The following is a 21233-nucleotide window of genomic DNA, read 5'->3' as shown; positions in this document are numbered from 1 at the left end:
AGGGATCAAAGGAGGATATAGTTGAGGCTTTTTGTCACTATACTTAATTTCCATGCTAATGTCAGGGTACATTTTTATATGTTTCTATGGTCAGGAATCAAAACCCTGCATTTCTTTGACTTCTGTATCTGTGGCTGCTCAGAATAGAGATCTAAACAAACCAAGCGTGCCTAGAACATACTTATTTTCTCATATTTCATTGTACTGTTATTTATGAATATTATTCATTTATTATTCTATCAAGATGGGCCATGCTCTTCATACAGTGGATTTCCTGATGAACCCTACAATAGGAAATTAAGGGCCAAACTGGATGTGATACAGGGAATCTGTATCTACCTCCATTTATTTTAAAGATCACAGTGATTGCAAGATTGGCTTTTTCTTAACATTTCTACTCTGTGCCATGTTATTACTGTACACTGCTTTGAATTTTTAAAACACACAATTTGGGTGAAAATGTGGGTATGGACATTCCAGTTGTTTCATCACTCATTTCAAACTGTTATTTGCTCCATGGGGCAAATAGGAGCTTCAGAGTATGCATTTGACTTCAGCTAGGAAAACTGTACATGAGAACATAGGAAGCTGCCTAGTACTGAGTCAGGTGACTGGTCCAGGTAACTCAGTGTTGTCTGCAATGACTGACAACAGGAATTCAGAGAAACGACCCTCCCATCGCTACCTGCTGATGCCAGGGATTCACCCTGGGACCTTCTGCAAGCAAAGCAGTTGCTCTGCCACTGATCTGCAGCACTTCTCCAAAGTTGTCCACCACCACCCAGCCACAGTTTCTCCAAAGTGCTCAGTTTCCCAATTTCCCACCACCACCATTTGAAGGAAGGAAGGAAGGAAGGAAGGGGTGAGCTAAGGGGACTAATGCAGTCACTCATCACATCCTTTCCCTTTCCATGTGCAGCAACTCGTGCAAGCACTCATTTGGGGTTGAAATATACTCGGAGTTGAGAGTGGATTTCATGCTCTTTATTCAGCTCATAGTGGTGAGGAGGAATGAATGAAAGTCCCCTCAAAGTATCTGCTTTATATACATTATTTACACATTGGGCTGCACGTGATTGGCTAATTCCGGGATTCTCCTGTAGGCCAATCAGGTTGTGGATTCACTTCCACCTAGAGCTGGATTGGGTGACTCCTGCAGTCCAATCATGCTGCTGCATTGTTCTAGGACCAATCAGACTGCTGCATTCTGAATCCTATTGTTCTAGGACCAATCAGACTGCTGCATTTTGGATCCTATTCAACTCAGTACATAACAGGGGTGCTGTTGATCAGGGATGGAGAGCCTGTGGCCCTCCAGGTATTGTTGGACTGTGACTCCCATAATCCCTTACCATTGGCCATGCTAGCTGTGGATGATGGGAGCTGGAGTACAACAACATATGGGGTGGGCACAGGTTCCCCATCCCTCTACTAGGTTGACCCCTAACCATTTTTTTAAGCGATACTGAAACCCCACACTCTGCAAGTGTCATCAAGCGAAGAACCCTTGAAAAGCAATTGTATATTTTCAAAGCATGGTCCCTATTTATGAATCTTAAATTGATTATGCAGTTAATTAATTATGGAGATGGCATGGTGGTGGTGGAAAATCGTTGCTGAACATAGAGTTAAGGTTTGCGGATCTGGAAGCCAGGCATATAACATACATGTTATGTATTTATCCTGTCGATAACAAAACTTCAATTTCACTGCAAAAGAGAAAATTGCATGGGCAAGGAGCATAAATATTTGACCTGACTGAGTATTCCTTCTGTTGTAATTCTTTGAAGTCCATGAAATAGGTCAGGTTTTGCATCTTTGCAGCTCATCCCTAATTAATAATCTCAAGAACATGAATGGACATGAGCTTTGCATTGAATTTCCTTGTTTCTTTCCATATGTTCTCCTCCTACAAAAGTGCGTGGTAGACCTGAGTAGTGAAAGCCATTTATAGTTCATCAAAGACCGTAAGCTGCTCTTTTCAAGTTTTATTAACAACAAGACCCAGTTCCACACTGATTTTCCTGCTGCGCATTCAAAGAATGCCAAAAGCATTTTGGGTGGATATTAACAAATGTGAACAGTGCCAAACCCATCCCTTACATTTTTGCAGATAATTAGTCAATCTGTAATGATTCCGAAAAGGTGGTTCCCTTTGTGATCTGTAAGTAATTCATTTTCAGAGACACACATCCTGTCCCAGAATTGGCTAAGGTAATTTACACCTTACAGGGCTTCTAGACATTGTTGGCAGCAGCTCCAGTGCTAATAAATTGAATATTAGTTTTCCCCTGCAGTAGATAAAAAATGTGAATTCTATTAGTGATGTTGCTGAAATTTGAAATTGATCAGTCCACAGGTTGAATCTGTTATGTTAAAAAATTATTGGATGTGTGCTGAGCCCACTTCTCTAATGAATTTAAATATTTTCATTAATTCAAACCAAAATTGATTACAAGTCAATCTCTAGTTTTCGCTCGTGTGTGTTCTGCACTTTTCAGCATCATTTGATGCCATCTTTGCACATGCTCAGATGTTGATTGCTGTAAACCTTTACTTTCCGAAGGAACTGTAACTCTTTGACTGACAAACTAATCAGTTTTAAAGTTTGGATCTGAAATTCTTCAAAAGCCAATACATTTTGAGAAACAGGAATGAGAGGTTGATCAGATATCTGTTGTATGCCTGTCTCTCTCCACCAGTTATTATACAGTGTACCTGTTAAGAACAGGGACGCTTCTTAGCTAGTGTGTATCACAGATAACAACGGACACTTTGATAAAGGATGACAAATGGTGCAGATCGAGCTACCCCCTTTCTGGACTCCCAAGGATTCCTGGGATAAGATGGCTGTTGGCATAGCAACGGTTGGCATAGTGTAATGGTCTCTCATGACTAGAACTTGCCACATCTTTTTCTTTACAAAAATAGCCATGAGAAATCCTGCCGAATTTGGGACTGTTGAGAGAGTGTTTAAAGATCACCCGGTCAAGTTATTCTATTTTTGAATCTCTCTCTCTCTCTCTCTCTCTCTCTCTCTCTCTCTCTCTCTCTCTCTCTCTCCAGTGGTGCAACTAGTTAATTTTAGACCCTGAACTTAATGGTCCTATGGCCTCTCCCCCAACCCTAGTGGGTCATGTGCATTATTAGAACTTCAGTTGTAAAGCACACAGTTAACATTTATCTACTCCCTCTGTCCTCGACCCTATTGCCACGATTCTGTGCTTTAAAGCTGTTTCTACATGACTAATATGTTAGAACTGAGAAGGACAACTTTGTCCAACTCCCATCATTCCTGACCTTTAGCCAATGCAGCTAAGTCTTATGGAAACTGGAGCCCAGGAACAACTGGTGGGAGTGGGCCATAGTTTCCTCATCCTTCTGTTAGAGTAAATCCACAAGTAAAGTGTTGGTAGTGATGGGATCTAAACTCAGCTTGCTCCAAAGGCTGGTATGTCTGTATGGGAGAGAGTAGATAGAGAGGAACTCCAAGCCTCCTAGATTGTCCTTCTGACCTAACGTGTGGTTAGTCTGATTTTTAAAAAGAAGTACTCTGAGCATTTCTTATTTTAAAAACTCACTCAAATCATGAGACCATTGTGGCTATAGGAATGAAATGTTATTTGCTGTTCCTGCCCTGATGCTGGACACGTATATTTGTGAATGAGCACCAATTGGTTGTAGAAATGGACAATGTATTTCTAAAATAAAATTAATAAGACGATCATCTCTAAACATCTACACACCTGGCCAACTACCTTCCCACTGTGGAATAAGAAATATGAACAGATGCTGAAGCACCAGAATGCTCTTTGCTTCTGTCATCTGCCACACTCTAGAAGGTCTTATGTGAGGTCCCTGAACTTCAGTTCTGTCAATGGGATTTCTGGAAATTCGTACTTTGAGGATTGCAGTTTAGATCTGGGTTGGATCAGACGAGTCTGGATTGAACTGGATTAGGTCTGATTCAGATTTACAAATCAGGGCCACAGTTCAGGTAAGGAGGGTCCATACACAGTCCAAATAACTGGTGTTATATGGTAGCTGTATGTTTTACTCCGTAGGGAAAATATCAGCTCCTAGAAATACAGTAGATTTGGGGGGGGCGGAATATGGGAGAAGTGTTAATCTCCCCAGTTTTGTAGTACTGATCTGATTCTATTCTGCACCCCATGCCTGTTTTTAACTCCAGCTTGCCATGTGAAATTTAACCACGGATCTCCCAACATCTCACCTAGCTTGGCCTTTAGATATGAATCTTAATAACTTTTCCATATAGATTATGTCTTCATTACATGCATATTACAATCTTTTCACCAAAATACCCAAAGTTTTGGAGGTTCTGAATTATATGGTATTGTTTGCGGAGCAACACAAATGCATTAGCCATTTATTTTATTTTTTTAATTTCCAGACTTTGTGCAATCTACTGAGCATGACTGTTTGCTGTGGTGTTTAGTTCAGGTATCCTCACCCCCTCTGCTGGTTACTGATGTACAGAAACATATATGTGCCATGCAACCCAGCCACCAGCCTATCACCAAAGCAGTCATCTCATTGCATCTTAATCCATTTTGCTTACTCCCCTTCATATTTGATTAAAACACAGTACAGTATAAAATTCTTTAAGAAATTCTGCAATTTGTATTGAGATTCTCCCCCCCCCAACTTGTTTTAATGAATGTGCATAAACTCTCCTTCACAATAATAATAAAAAATGTTCTCAGGGAAGGGGGAATTGGAATGGAGATTTTATTGAATAATACAGGACACCGTGGAAGCAACAATATGAAAATCCATATATGAAAACTACTTTTGCTCCATCACTTTTGTCGGTGGCAATTTTGTTTTAGATGCCCTCAAGCAGTAACCACTAGTTTCCCCCCAGAAGGTCCAGGCATCACATCATTCTGGGGAAAATGATGGTCAAAACAAGAAAATGGCCACCATCCCCTGCCTCCTGCAATTTACAGGAATTCATGTATTTGGGCCCAGCAGGGAAGGAAAGGACTGCCAATCATTGTTTTGTTTTTTAAAAGGGGTGGGTGGAGTCTGCCATACTGCTGCTCCGCCAAATGGTAAGATTCTGCAAAGTTAAAAAATGAGATTTCCCTGAGCACCTAAACACCCTCTCCCATTCCCTGCCACCTAGCAGTGCCAATCTGGTGCCCTTCAGGTGCTTTTGCACTCTTCAGCCTTAGCCAGCAAAGCCATGAATCGGGGAGGTCATTTTTCTTCATCACTAGCGACCCCTCCCCAAAGAACTGAGAACTGCAGCAAATTACATGTGCATCAGTTCAAAAATCTGTTTGTTTGTTAAATTGTTATCAGAAGGCCTTCAGGGGAGGGGAATACTGTACAGAAGGAAGGGGGAACTGTCCAAAGAGCACCCACAAAACAATTAGGAAATGGTGTGAGGAAATCTGCTCATCCCTAATCTTTTTCCCCCAAATCCTGGAATTTTGTGGTAGCAGAATCCTTTTAATTGGGACAAGCTGCTTGTGACATGCCTACCCCTACTGAGAACGAACCTCTGTCTGCATTCTGGGGTGGAGTATTCACCTTCATATTTGATTAGCCCAGTGATCTCAATTGATAAATGTTCACAGGAATCTCTTTTGCTGCTAGAGGTTCATTTGTATTTCATGAAGTGCTACAGAGACAGACACAGAGAGACTTCTGCCAAATATTTAAAAACTATTTTTTAAAAGAAAAGGCTATTTTAAAGGTAAGTTGACTATAATAGATCAGGGAACCAGCATGAAGTGGGCGAAGAACGAACCAGCAGGGAATTAACGGAACAAATACGTCTAAAATCTTTAGAATCTGTCCCTGATATATATATATATATATATATATATATATATATATATATATATGAGAGAGAGAGCGCGAGAAAGGAAAGTCGTGAAGAGGGAGAAGCACAGGCAGCAGCCTTGTGGTCAGGCTATTTGTTCAAATACCCAAGGGGTGGGGAACCCTTTTTCTGTCAAGGGCCACATTCACGCAATGATAATCTGTTGGAGGCCACTAGACATGATGGGCAGGGCTGAAGCCAGTGGTAGGCTGAGCACTGCCTTTCTCTGCTACCTCCTTTCCCCAAGATTCTCCAACTCCAAAAGAAATTAGGCTGAAGACAACTTGGTGCTCCCGTCACATGTGGGTTGTCTGCTCTGATTGGTGCTGGGTTTCTGGGCAGAGATCCTATGGAGATGCCACTGATTCTCAACACAAGTTCATATGTATGGTGGATGGATGGATGGATGGATGGATGGATGGATGGAAGGTAGATGATTGATAAAATCTTTATTTGTGTCAGCCACAAGCCATAGCAAAGGAATGAAATACAATAAAATACAGATATAGCTAGATGGTTGGCTATACAAAATGTGTTCTGAAAGTTTACAACTATACAAATAAAAGAGTTAATAACTGTCCATGACCACAAATAAAACATATGAGCGAGTGAGCTTTCTTTCCTAGGCATTCAACAAGTTAGTCAGATGGCAGATCTAATTCTAATTGCCCCAGCCAAAAAATTTGCCGTGTTTGCTGTCACCTGGTAATCTTGGTCTGCAAGAAGGAAGGATGCTGTGGTCGTGGATGAACGACCTGGTATGGATGATGGAAGAGGAGTAATGGCCTCATGATGCAGATCTTTATAAAGAAAGCAAGTCTGTATGGTCTCCTATGCTCTACCACTGAACTATGGTCCCTCTCCAAACAGCAAAGCTAGTAATAATGGAAAGTAAAAAGGACTTATTATTACTACTACTGTTACTATTATTTATTAAATGCCCTTCATCCGCCCTTCATTCATTTTTATGTTCACAACATAAAAATACAAGATAAAAAACACAGAGTATGTAATAAAGACAAGGACAAACCAAACCAACACCACCCCTCTTAACACATTTAGAAGGATGTTATAGGATGTTAATCATTTAGAAGGCTATTGTAGGATGTTACTCAGCCCAAAGCCTGGTTGAAGAGGAACATTTTCTCCTGGTGCCTCTAGATGTATAATGAAGGTTTCAGAGGAATCTCCCTGGAGAGAGCATTGCACAAATGGGAGCCACTGCGGAAAAGGCTTTTTTCATGTTGCCACCCTCTGGACCTCCTGTGGAGGAGACACACAAAGAAGGGACTCAGATGATGATCTCAGGGTACAGGCAGGTTCACACACAGAGAGAGGCGGTCCTAGAGATATTATGGTCCCAGGCTGTTTTCTACCTCAGAGGAATCAGAATCATAGAATGGTAGAGATTGAAGAGACCTCAAGGGTCATCTAGTCCAACTTCCTGCAATGCAGGAATCTCAGCTAAAAGCATCCATGACTGATGGCCATCCAACCTCTGCTTAAAGACCTCCAAAGAAGGAGAGTCCACAACCTCCTGAGGAAGCCCACTCCACTGTTGAACAGCTCTTATTGCCACATATGCAACTTTATCCAAATTCTTTCGTCATCTATGTTGGTAACTTGAGAGTCAGTGGGTCAGATTTGTTCCAGGGCCTTTCAGTTACTAACCTTAAGTTTAGTCCACAATAACCAAATACCACATAACAAATAAATAACCATGTTGTTATCACATTAGTTGCCCACATCTTCTGATTTTTCTCAGATGGTAATCTCGTTTTTACTCAAGATTTTTCTTATGCAAACATTCTGATGCACACAGGTCTGTGAAAATAAATAAGGGTGTATTGTGCACAGCTGCCATAAATTCTTTAAAAAAGCAAACAAAATTAAAAGATTTGTACATGTGCATATTGTTTCCCCTTGTCCTAGTTCTCTCGGTCTGTTCCACCCATTACTCAAGTCAGTTTAATTCTCATTTTCTTCCCCTTGAAAGATTTCTTCTCAACGGGGTGGGCGGGACCACTTCCAGTTGCCCCTGCTGTGTGTCAATTGTTCCAGACTAGTCTGTCACTTAAGGCTCCTCTGAGTGATTCAGCACATCCTGACGCAAAGGAATATTTATTCCTATTATTACTACCAGCTCAGCCCAAGTTCCAACAGATGTCTCACCATCTTACAGGCAAGTAGCAAAGTTAAAACTGAATCCCACTGCTCCTTGCTCATGCACAAGTGATCGTTTCGTTAGCATCTCTATATAGAGTCACGTTCTCCCCACCCCCCAACATAACTATGGCCCTTTTGTAAAACACACACACCATTCACATAGTTCACGTAAGTGAATGACTCCAAAACCCAGCACTTCTGAGGGTGGTGACACTTATCAAGAGAGCCACCTCTACATATCTTAATAGGCTGGTGGGGATGGAGGCAGTGTAGCAGATATTTGGTGCCTAAGTCATATAGGGCTTTAAACACTAACATGTTGTTGTTGTTTAGTCGTTTAGTCGTGTCCGACTCTTCGTGACCCCATGGACCAGAGAACGCCAGGCACCTCTGTCCTCCACTGCCTCCCGCAGTTTGGTCAAACTCATGCTGGTAACCTTGAAAACACTATCCAACCATCTCGTCCTCTGCCGTCCCCTTCTCCTTGTGCCCTCCATCTTTCCCAACATCAGGGTCTTCTCCAGGGAGTCTTCTCTTCTCATGAGGTGGCCAAAGTACTGGAGCCTCAGCTTCACAATCTGTCCTTCCAGTGAGCACTCAGGGTTGATTTCCTTCAGTATGGAGAGGTTTGATCTTCTTGCAGTCCATGGGACTCTCAAGAGTCTCCTCCAGCACCATAATTCAAAAGCATCAATTCTTCGGCGATCAGCCTTCTTTATGGTCCAGCTCTCACTTCCATACATCACTACTGGGAAAACCATAGCTTTAACTATACGAACCTTTGTTGGCAAGGTGATGTCTCTACTTCTCAAGATGCTGTCTAGGCCTGTCATTGCCCTTCTCCCAAGAAGCAGGCGTCTTTTAATTTCGTGGCTGCTGTCACCATCTGCAGTGATCACTGAGCCCAAGAAAGTAAAATCTCTCACTACCTCCATTTCTTCCCCTTCTATTTGCCAGGAGGTGATGGGACCAGTGGCCATGATCTTCGTTTTTTTTATGTTGAGCTTCAGACCATATTTTGCGCTCTCCTCTTTCACCCTCATTAAAAGGTTCTTTAATTCCTCCTCACTTTCTGCCATCAAGGTTGTGTCATCTGCATATCTGAGGTTCTTGATATTTCTTCCGGCAATCTTAATTCCGGCTAGGGATTCATCCAGCCCAGCCTTTCGCATGATGAATTCTGCATATAAGTTAAATAAGCAGGGGGACAAAATACAGCCTTGTCGTACTCCTTTCCCAATTTTGAACCAATCAGTTGTTCCATATCCAGTTCTAACTGTAGCTTCTTGTCCCACATAGAGATTTCTCAGGAGACAGATGAGGTGATCTGGCACTCCCATTTCTTTAAGAACTTGCCATAGTTTGCCGTGGTCGACACAGTCAAAGGCTTTTGCATAGTCAATGAAGCAGAAATAGATGTCTTTCTGGAACTCTCTAGCTTTCTCCATAATCCAGCGCATGTTTGCAATTTGGTCTCTGGTTCCTCTGCCTCTTCTAAATCCAGCTTGCACTTCTGGGAGTTCTCGGTCCACATACTGCTTGAGCCTTCCTTGTAGAATTTTAAGCATAACCTTGCTAGCATGTGAAATGAGTGCAATTGTGCGGTAGTTGGAGCATTCTTTGGCACTGCCCTTCTTTGGGATTGGGATGTAGACTGATCTTCTCCAATCTTCTGGCCACTGCTGAGTTTTCCAAACTTGCTGGCATATTGAGTGTAGCACCTTAACAGCATCATCTTTTAAAATTTTAAATAGTTCAGCTGGAATACCATCACTTCCACTGGCCTTGTTATTTGCAGTGCTTTCTAAGGCCCATTTGACTTCACTTTCCAGGATGTCTTGAACAACTTGAATTGGAAACAGACTGACAACCAGTCAATACAGCTATTTTAAAACAGGGGTTGTATGAGGTCTGAATGGAACCTTGTCCAGTAATTAGGCCCCTACATTTTGGATCAGTTTAAGTTTCCAAATCGTCTTCAGAGACAGCTCCAAGTATAGCATTTGCTATAGTCCAATCTGGAGGTTGGGAGAGTGTGGAGTACGGTGGCCAAGTCATATTTTCCCAAGGGGGGGGCAGAGATGGAAAAAGGCACTCCTGGCCACCAAGGCTACCTGATCCTCCAGTGACAGTGTTGGATCCAGGAGTACCTGTTCCAAGATTCAGCTTCAGTTGATTGGCTCACATCCAGCCTATCACTTCGTCCAAGCTCTGATCCAGCACTTCAGTCTAGCATGTTGACAGCTCTCTGTTTTTTTTTATAATAATATTTTATTAAATTTTACAAAAGATTAACAACCGACAAAAGTCAACAAAAATCACAAAGAAAACAAACAACAAACATCAAAAATACAGACAAGAACAGTAAAAACAGAAAAAAGAGAAAACATAAGAAAAAGAAAACTTAGCATAAAAAAAGAAAAACTCTCTTTCAATTTTATAACCTTCAAAACCTTATTTTTCTTACTTCCACCCGCCTTCCTTTCTTGTATTCCACTTTAAAAATTAGTTCAGCAAGATCATTCATTATTCATTTTCATCCTTTATCCCTCCCATTTGTACTCTTATTTATCTTAATCACTTGAACCCCTTCATTTCATTTTCAGCATTCATAAATTTTACAATGTTTTTGTAGATAAGCTTTGAACTTCTTCCAGTCCTCTTCCACCTGCTCTTCTCCTTGGTCTCGGATTCTGCCAGTCATTTCTGCCAGTTCCATATAGTCTATTACTTGCATCTGCCATTCTTCCAAGGTGGGTAGCTCTTGCGTCTTCCAGTGCTTTGCGATGAGTATTCTTGCTGCTGCTGTAGCATACATAAAGAATGTTCTATCTTTCTTTGGCACCAATTGGCCGACGATGCCCAGGAGAAAGGCCTCTGGTTTCTTAAGAAAGGTATATTTAAATACCTTTTTCAGTTCATTATAAATCATTTCCCAGAAAACCTTGACCTTTGGGCACGTCCACCAAAGGTGAAAGAATGTTCCCTCAGTTTCTTTACATTTCCAACATTTATTATCGGGCAAATGATAAATTTTTGCAAGCTTGACTGGAGTCATGTACCACCTGTAATGTTGGCACCTCTCTGTGCTGGCCTCTGCCGGTAATGGGGAGGGGCTCTGCCATGATGGGTTGAAAACTGCTACTGGTGGTTCTCCTGCTGGTAGTGGCAGAGATCCAAACCCCTTTGGATCCCCGAGGGACTAACTACTCAGCCCCTTGACTGCATCAGCCTGGAGCTAGCAAAGTTTTTTTAAAATACTAAAAAAAACCCAGAAAACCCTTGAAACCTCTGCCCTGACTAGCACAAGCTGGCAAGGCTTCAGATATGGTGGTGTCTCTGCCATTCTGATCATCCCTGGCTACTGTTTAGAACTGCTCTATAATTTGGGGGTTAGACCTGAAAATAATATTGAGTAGACTCATAATCTGGTGAACCGGGTTCGCGTCTCCGCTCCTCCACATGCAGCTGCTGGGTGACCTTGGGCTAGTGACACTTCTGTGAAGTCTCTCAGCCTCACTCACCTCACAGAGTGTTTGTTGTGGGGGAGGAAGGGAAAGGAGATTGTGAGCCGTTTTGAGACTCCTTAGGGTAGTGATGAAGCAGGATATCAAATCCAAACTCTTCTTCTTCTTCTTACTTCTGAATAAAAGTTTATTACCTCATCATGCATTCTTCTTAGGTTCCTGGATTTGCAGCCAGATCCTATAGCTTCTGACATGAGATCATGGAACTCACACAGCCCTGGACAACTCTGGAAATCAGGGAGAAAAAGCAAAATGCTTGAACATCAGCATTCCTCATAACAACCTACCACAAACTTTATTTTGTTTTACTAAAAATCATCAGACACACATGCACCTATTCACCCACTCACAGATTTCATATTTGATCCAAGAACTCAGATAACACAGAAATGGTTTTCCCAATCATCCAACAAGTACAGTGTTTATCATTTATTTAAAATTGACATAAACATATGGACATATTTACTGATTGATTTCCTTTGATGCACATAAAATATGCACAGGAAATCAGGATCTTAAAACGATGGCAATATCAAACCTTTAAAAATATCAGATAACAATTCTGTGTGCAGTTCTGATAATACAGAAGTCAAGAACCCCCATTAGTGACTGGCCTCACTAGATCAACCCACTGCAAAAGCCTTGCTCCACTTTATCGGGGATTGCCAACATTTTACTCAAGCAAGACGGCTGATTTGTAAATTATCTTATCTATATCTTGCAGCATACAAAAATAAGTCATTGACTGCCATCAGCAAAGGCCCCTACTTCCCACCTTTTTGTTTTCTTAATGACAAACAGTGGAGCATATTTTTGTCCATCATTTGACTTCCCAGTTTACGTTGCAGTCCTATTCATTGCGTCCCATCTGAGTCAAGCTTGCTCATGTACATAAGTAAGTGCTTGCCGGCTCAAGGTGTCAACCAGTCCATTAGTAATATGGCTGCGCTTCTGAAAATGTTTTCATGATTATAAATGAAGCTGGTAATCTGATTTAAATTAGGCAAGGCTGTCCACATATTGGGAACTGGCATTCTGTGCTGACATATCTATTTTGAAGACAGCGCCTCTTTGGGCTGCTGAGATAAAAGAGTATAAACTGGCCATTCTCCACTTGATGTAACTTCACTATGCAGCGATTTCCATCAATGTATAATTAAAAGTGGATTTCCTTTTTCCTCCTCTTTAGCCGAGGGGTTGGGGGGGGAGGGTCTGCTTAAACCTGGCTGACGTGAAAGGAACAAAGGGGACTTTCATGGGTTCTCATGCAAACAGTCTATCAGTTACAATTCTTAGTTGTTCACGCTGCCTCGCTGTTCAAAAGGAGCTGTAAAAAAAAGTCAAGCAGGGGGTCCAAGGAAAATTCAACCCGCATGCCAACTAAGGGGAAGAAAGAGAAGGCAGAGAAAGGGGGGGGACCCAACCCTCTAGCTTTTGTTGTAAAAAGAACTAATGAAGCTGCTGTTAGTGCTGTCCTTAGTGACACAACAAGTCGTTGCACCCACACGCATGGTGAGAACGCTAGTCGCAGTCGCCCGGGGTAATGAAAGAGGGGGATGAAGCAGGCCGGCCAAGGAAACAAGGGGAGGCATTGCTTTCGTTGGGCTTCAACAGAGGGGAAATGCTCAACGGGCACATAATGGAAGAACCTGTGCCAAATGCTTGGCGCCAAGGAGTGGTCAAGCCCAGGTTTTGACGTGTTGGCTGGGGCTGATAAGAGTTGTAATAATAATAATAATTTGTTATTTATACCCAGCCCATCTGGCTGGGCTTCCCCAGCCACTCTGGGCGGCTTCCAACAAAATATTAAAATACTGTAATACATCAAACATTAAAAGCTTCCCTAAACAGGGCTGCCTTCAGATGTCTTCTAAAAGTCTGGGAGTTGTTGTTCTCTTTGACCTCTGGTGGGAGGGCGTTCCACAGGGAGGGAGCCACTACCGAGAAGGCCCTCTACCTGGTTCCCTGTAACTTGGCTTCTCGCAATGAGGGAAGTACCAGAAGGCCCTCAGTGCTAGACCTCAGTGTCCGGGTAGAACGATGGGGATGGAAACGCTCCTTCAGACATACTGGATCGAGGCCTTTTAGGGCTTTAAAGGTCAGCACCAACACTTTGAATTGTGCTCGGAAATGTACTGGGAGCCAATGTAGGTCTTTCAAGACCGGTGTTATATGGTCTCGGTGGCCGCTCCCAGTCACCACTCCCAACAACATCTGGTTGGAGAGAGTTGTGGTCATGCCAGTTGTCCTACCTGTCTGCTTAGAGCCACTTTCTTACAAGCAAGAAGGATTAGCAGGGGTGGAATACCATGGTCATTATAAATTGATAATTAAATGGTGATCCAATAGATAACCAGACAGATGCTTTAGGTTGAATTCTTTAGAGAGCCTCCAGTTGTTTTTAAGTTCATCATCATTAAAAATTATATACATACCACCCTTCATCAAAAGATCTCAGGGAAGTTCACGGAATAAAATACAAGATAAGACACAGTAATTATTTAAACCAAAACAACAAAGCAATACCCTCCCCCTTCCCACAGATCCATTTAAAAGTCTGTAAGATATTCATCCACCAAAGGCCTGGTTGAGGAGGAACGCTTTCGCCTGGCGCCTAAAAATATATAATGAACATTAATAGTAGTAGTAGCAATAGTAATAGTACCATATTTCTACTACCACTACTGCTGCTGCCTGGTTGCTTCCAGTTGACCTGTTTATTGTGCATCCATCCCGATTTGTTTGTGTAGAGGTTTGACGCCATCGGATATTTATTGAGCATTTATCCTGATTTGTTCGTGGGAGGTTATGCAACATTATATCAAGCAACTGGTACCCCACACTTTCCAATGCATTTCCTCGCCATTTTCTTTGTCACAAATAGTCCTATTTTAGGGAAGGAGGGAAACGTATTTGTTGCAAAAAAGTGCCAAATCAATGTTAATTGCACAACCAGAATTTGCTAGTATGAATCTGCTGGAAACTCACCCTAAAATAGCAACAGCCTGGAAATAACCTCAGTCTGGCAGCTCTAATTATAGAAGGGGGAAACAACATGCCTTGAACATTCTCTATTTGCTCTTGGGCAGCTTCTATCTCTGCCAGTGGAGTTTGCACAGAGGAACATCCCAATGGATTGAGTTCAAGTATGGTGTAGTCGCTGTACTGATTGGAGCATCAAATTGGGACTGGGGAGGTCTTGGTTCAAAGCCCAATTCAGCTATGGTAGTCTGTTGGGAGACTGTGGACCAGTCACCACCCAAGCCTACCTCACAGGGTTTTTTTGTGAGTTTAGAAAGAGGAAGAAGAGAGCCACGTATCCTTGACTAGAAATGCAATTAAGTAATATTTGAAAGACCTAAATTGGCTCCCAGTACGTTTCTGAGCACAATTCAAAGTGTTGGTGCTGACCTTTAAAGCCTTAAATGGCCTCGGCCCAGTATACCTGAAGGAGTGTCTCCACCCGCTTCGTTCTGCCCGGACACTGAGGTCCAGCGCCAAGGGCCTTCTGGTGGTTCCCTCGCTGCGAGAAGCCAAGTTACAGGGAACCAGGCAGAGGGCTTTCTCGGTAGTGGCACCCTCCCTGTGGAACACCCTCCCACCAGATGTCAAAGAGAAAAACAACTACCAGAATTTTAGAAGACATCCGAAGGCAGCCCTGTTTAGGGAAGCTTTTAATGTTTGACGGACTATTGTATTTTAATATTTTGCTGGAAGCCGCCCAGAGTGGCAGGGAAAATAAATACCGGTAAATTATTATTATTATTATTATTATTATTATTATTATTATTATATGCATACTATCAAGTAATATGTAGAACTGCATCTAAATGATGAATGATGGTAAGAGTCAGCATCTCTTCTCAATTCAGCTGAATCTATGAGCTGATTCCACTGGAAAGCATCGTGTTTGGACCAATGCAAAGTGGACCACAGTGTTGTTGTTATGTGCCATGGCCCATTCAGACATACAAGTCATCACACGGTGTTGCAGCAGTCATCCATTGTTAAGTAGATGGAGGAAACTAGTCCTTTTGATGCTTGGGGTGGGAGGTGGGGGGGGGCAGGACTGGAATCAAATTGCAAATTGCAGGGAAGAGTAGATGTTGGTTAAACATTAGGAGAGCTGGAGGTATTGAAGCAGAGGCAGAAGAGTCTCCTGACAGAGACACTGTGCTTGAGTTCTGAAATGCAGAACATGCATTGAGCAGAGGATGAGTACCCAGGCACCCTTACAGCTCTGTAATTCAATGAATATGAGGAACAGGCCCATTGATGTTAGGCTCAAGCTGTTTGAAATGAGGACTCCAGAGGTGCCTCAGTCACAGATGTGGGGCCAAACTACATGCTACATTCAGTGTGGAGCATCGTTTGTTGGCTTCAGATAGCAACCAGAAATCAGGACCTGGGTGGAGGGTTGTAATCCCCCTTTCTCCTGCAGAGTGGCGCTAATAAAAAATGGCTCCCTAGTTACCATTTACACAGATGCCACTAGCAGCCTCCCTCCTGGTGCAAATAGCAATGGGTGTGTGTGTGTGATTTTCATTGGGACCACAGGATGGGAGGAAAGCATTTTTAAACTCTTGTCCTTGCTTACAACAGTCTCAGTCCGATTCCATGACTCTTAGTTAAGGTTTCTTTAAAAGAATAACACAAAATTACATATTTTTTTAACCTAAGGTGCAGCTTTTACGCTTACTAATACCCTGGGCCGGGACTCTTATCTCAGCGCCAGATAAACATTTTAAAGACAGACATAACCATAGCCTTCCTCACCGAAATGTTAAAATAGTAAGCTGCCAGAGCATTTAAAAATACATATTTTTTCTAATGGTTTTGCCACTGAAGTAATAGAATATTCCATACACTGCAGCTGTAAAGACTTCACGTTTCCTCTTATAACTCTCATCATTTGAAAGAGGCAGATGGGCTCCATCTTGCAAACTTTACTTAGGGAAGAAATTATGATTGCTTCACACATGGTGTTTTTCAAACATGGGTGTAATTTTTTTTGGGGGGTGGGTGGGATGTGAACATGATGTGTGAAAATTTCATGTGTGTTTATGGGGAGCATTAGCTTCCAAACATGAATACGTATGCTGTAATATCGGCATGATTTATATATTTTCAAATCACACAGGGGATACAGTCTCCCCACCTTCCACGGAAGAAAGAATGGCATCTGTGAAACTTTGCTCACACTTGGAGCTTCTATCAGAGTAAAAGGTTACAATAAGGCCACATAGTTCCCCTGTGAAAAAAGGCTTCGGTGTTATCAGAGGCAACCGACCATTTAGGAGATAACTCTTTCCATCTTGGATATCAGATTTTGTTCAGGTGCCTGCTCCTTCTTTTTGGGAAGTCAGAAACCACCAAGAATATTCAGTATGCAGATTTGGTTGCCGCCAGATCACAGAAAACAAACACCAACAAAAACAGAACAGACAAGGTAACATGAAAGATGGAAATTTAATGCTAAAGCAAGCTTCATTTAAATATGAATGGCTTTCTCCCCCCCCCCAGCAGCCCTTTTTTCTATGTAGATCAGCTATCTTTTGTCGAGAAATATGAAGCTCTCTGGAGGTCCTTTTGTTGCTTTCATTGTTAACTGTATGAGACAGAAAGAAGTTGCAAAGGCTCGTTTCAACTTCAAAAAACATCACAGTGTGGCTAGTGAGAAATAAATGCTGATAAATGCATGAAATGTCGATGAGAGAAAGAGGGAGAAAAAGAAAACTTAGCTTTTTTTGCAAGTTCATCTGCCTATGGATGAGCTAAGGTTGAAAACAAGAGAGGTCTCTGTTCTTATTCAACACCCATTTTTTACAGTAGAGAGAGAGTCAGAATTTGCTAACATTGTGATTGAAGTATCAATGTGCATAATACAAACTACTGTTGCAATGTATATACACATTGCCTTCGTTATTCTTCTCTCCCAACCCAGCTCTCCCCCTCAATTGTAAGGTGGAATGTCACAAACTCTCAGGGAAAATGCATCTTCCCTCTTTGGCAATTTACTTTGAGGAAGTCTTTTAGTGTGCTTTGTGGTATAATCCTAGCTTTGGGCATTAACTAAGAATGGCTCAAAAGCTGCTTCAGCTACAAACTCAATGGGTTAGGGATGGGTGACCTTTTCTCCCCAGCTGGGATCGCATTTACTGGGGAGGGAGCAATTTGTTGAGAGTCAGAACCGGTGGCACCTGGGGCGGCAGACAGAGGTAGATGGCACTGAACCCTGCTATGGAGGAGGTTGAATCCCAAATTGGGCCTTCATTCCACCTGTATTTGCTGTTTCTGCAACTCCTTTCCTCTCTTCCCCACAACCCCTTCCTCCCTGCCCAGTGGGTTGCCAGGGAAAGGCAGGTTGCTCTTATTAGCAGTATGAACGGATTGCTTGCAGAAGTCCCTTCTCCCCTCTCTTCCTTCCATAGCTCCATCCCTTTGGGTTTTCTGCCATCCCCTTTCTACCCCACCCTCCTCTCCTGCTGGACTCAACCCACTTGCCTGAAAATTGGGACTACAGATCACCCACCCCTGTATGAGGGACACTTATATAAACCAGAGTTGTCTCTGCCACAGCCTTTCCCAGTTTGCAGGGTGTTTACACATTTTCCCATTAATCACCATACACCCCAACTTTTCAGTGCATTTCCCCATTGCTTCCCAAACCACAAAAATACAAATTCTTTCTTTCTTGTTGTGCTGGTGCAAAAGAGCCCTTTAATCCATTCTAAATGTGCAAATCTAAAGTTCTGATGGGACACGGGTGGCGCTGTAGGTTAAACCATAGAGCCTAGGACTTGCTGATCAGAAGGTCGGCATTTCGAATCCCCACGACGGGGTGAGCTCCCGTTGCTCGGTCCCTGCTCCTGCCAACCTAGCAGTTTGAAAGCACATCAAAGTGCAAGTAGATAAATAGGTACTGCTCCGGCGGGAAGGGAAACAGCATTTTTGTGTGCTGCTCTGGCTCGCCAGAAGCGGCTTAGTCATGCTGGCCACATGACCCGGAAGCTGTACACCGGCTCCCTTGGCCAGTAAAGCGAGACGAGCACTGCAACCCCAGAGTCGGCCACGACTGGACCTAACAATCAGGGGTCTCTTTACCTTTACCTTTAAAGTTCTGGTATCCCCTATCCCAGGAGACGGGCTGTACCTCGGGTTCAGAGCATTTGTCTTGCATGCAGAAGGGCCCAGTTTCAGTTCCTCCAAAATAAATGCTTTCTGAAACTATGGAGAGCCACTGCCACCAGTGTCAACAATACTAAGCTAGCTGGACCAGTGGTCTGATTCTGTATAGAGCAGCTTCTTATGTCCCACTTTAACCCTTCCAGCAAAATACTGACAGTCTGGAAGCACTCACATTATTCACTCTGAAAAACTGCATAGATTCCACCCCCCCCCCATTACATTAATTCCTTCCCCCACTCTGGAATATCTCCCTGATCTATCTGAGAGTGTGTTGTACATGGAAACAGGGTTTTGCACAGGGATCGGATGCTTAATGGTCAAAAATAGTTAGCAAAATAGCAGGGGGAGAAATCAGTTGTAACCACTGGACTGCACGCTGCTTGACAATTTGCTCCTTCACGTAATTTTTCCCCAGCACTATCAAGTACATTTTCAGTCATGCACAGAGCTCTGGAGGGAGAAAGATGCAGAAGGCTAGTGGGAAATGGAACAGTGGCAGTGCTACATTCTCACACATTCATTTAATATGTTAAATAATGGGACATATTATAGTAACTTGAAAATAGCGGAGGGCTGGGGGGGGGGGAGGCCAGATTAAAAAAAAATACTCTGGAAGGGTCTCTCTTAATTGAGTTGTAATCAGTTAGTATTGATCATTAAAGGCTCTCTTTTATGAGCCTGATGATGGTAATGACGATAATGACCGCAGTAGCGATGATGGTGATGACTCGATGCTCAGCATTTGGGTCATAAAGGAAAGATGAAGGTTTGTTACAATATATTTGATGATAATTACTTGTTTCAGAATATGGCCTGAGCAATATAGAAAAGGGAGTAAGGGGCGTTCCAGCCTCATCCTCATATGCGTGTGTCTGAATCTATATTGAAATATGCATTTGTCGATGCGTATATGTGTGAAAATTACTTTCGCACACACACATGTGTATAACAAGTTATTTATTTTCACGGATGTTTACTATAGAATAATGAACACCTAGAACTGGTGAAGGCTGACATTTCCGTATGTATGATTTGAGTTCAAAGCAGTGTGCACAAAAGGTATGCCTTCTCTCTCCTCGCCAGATTTGCTTGCATTTAGGTAGCTGCCCACTTTGCCTGGTTGGGAATGAATTTCATAGATTCATCTGGGATTCCCACTCAGGGATGATGATAGTCACTTAATTCCAGACACCCACTGTAGTATATACATTAAAAGAAGGGAGGGGGGATATGCATTACATACAGGTATACCTTTTCTACTGCATCAACCAATTATTCTTTTTCACTCAACAGCTTTCCACAGAAAAATGGTTCTATCCCCATGCCTTATCATCATCATCATAATCAACAACAACATCGTAAACAACAACAATAATCATATCTCAGCAGAATAATTTTGTGGGGGGAGAATTAATTCCAAGGCAAGAGCGATAAATAGGAAAAGCAATTTAAAATGTGCATATTTTACAAGTGAGGAATGGGTGGGTCAGGATTCTACACTGTCATGTACATGACAGCTCAGCTAATTTGATGGGCCGCGATGTTAATTTCAGGTTTGCTTTAATTTGCAAACATATTCCCCCCTCCACGTTTGTTTGTTTCCCCACTTAATAGCGGAAACCAAAGGAACTTTTCAACCAGCATCAGTAGTTTGTTATCTGAGAACGCTTTGGCTTCTTCAATGTAAGAACATGAATGTTTTTATTTCCAGGAGGAGATAATAAGACTGAAGCAATAATAAAATGTAGGAGGGGGGAGGAGTCAAAGCAGCTTGCATAGCACAGGAAGTTCACAGCCAGAGACTTAATTTCCCACACAATGTACTGTGCAATGGGCCCATTAACATAGATGAATAGGCTCTTTAAAGGCCCCCCCCTTCCCAGATATGCAGCTGCCTCTGAATGGTGATATGTTAATAAGGCACTCACATGCCTATTCTTCAGGTACAGCTCAGCATTCTCTACCTAGGTAATCTCCATATAGGAAAAGCGATTAGGGGGTTGTATCTGCTACCACACCTTCAATTATATTAACACCTGCACAGATAATCCACACAAAGTAAACTGGCAGGGGGTCAGTGGCCTAAGTACATCCCCTCCGTTCTCCCCAAAGCCATATCTCAGATGAAGGGAGTGTGGGGAGGGAGAAGAAAAGGAGGGCAGGAGTGGAAGAGGGGGAGGGGGCATATGTAAAAAGAAAAGAAAAGTAAAGTCACTTCTATTACACATCAGTGGGAACATTCTGTGGGGGGGGGAGAGGGGGGAGCTGTCATGCCTAGGAAATGGTTATTTCTTCAAACGACTGACAGCCTGTAGTGGCAACTCTAAATGGAAGCCCAAAGTCCTCCATTGTTATGCATGGCCCTCATGTAGATACATGGGGGTGGATTAAGTTGGCTTCCAAAGGGCCTATTGTGCATGGTGTTAATTTGCAGCACTCTTGACAGTTGAGGTTGAAGGGTTTACAACCTTTCTGTTTACTTAGATGCAATGGGT

The sequence above is a fragment of the Podarcis melisellensis genome, assembly GCF_964234715.1.
Source record: "Podarcis melisellensis genome assembly, chromosome: 5".
Lineage (NCBI taxonomy): Eukaryota > Metazoa > Chordata > Lepidosauria > Squamata > Lacertidae > Podarcis > Podarcis melisellensis.
This window is presented reverse-complemented; position numbering follows the sequence as displayed.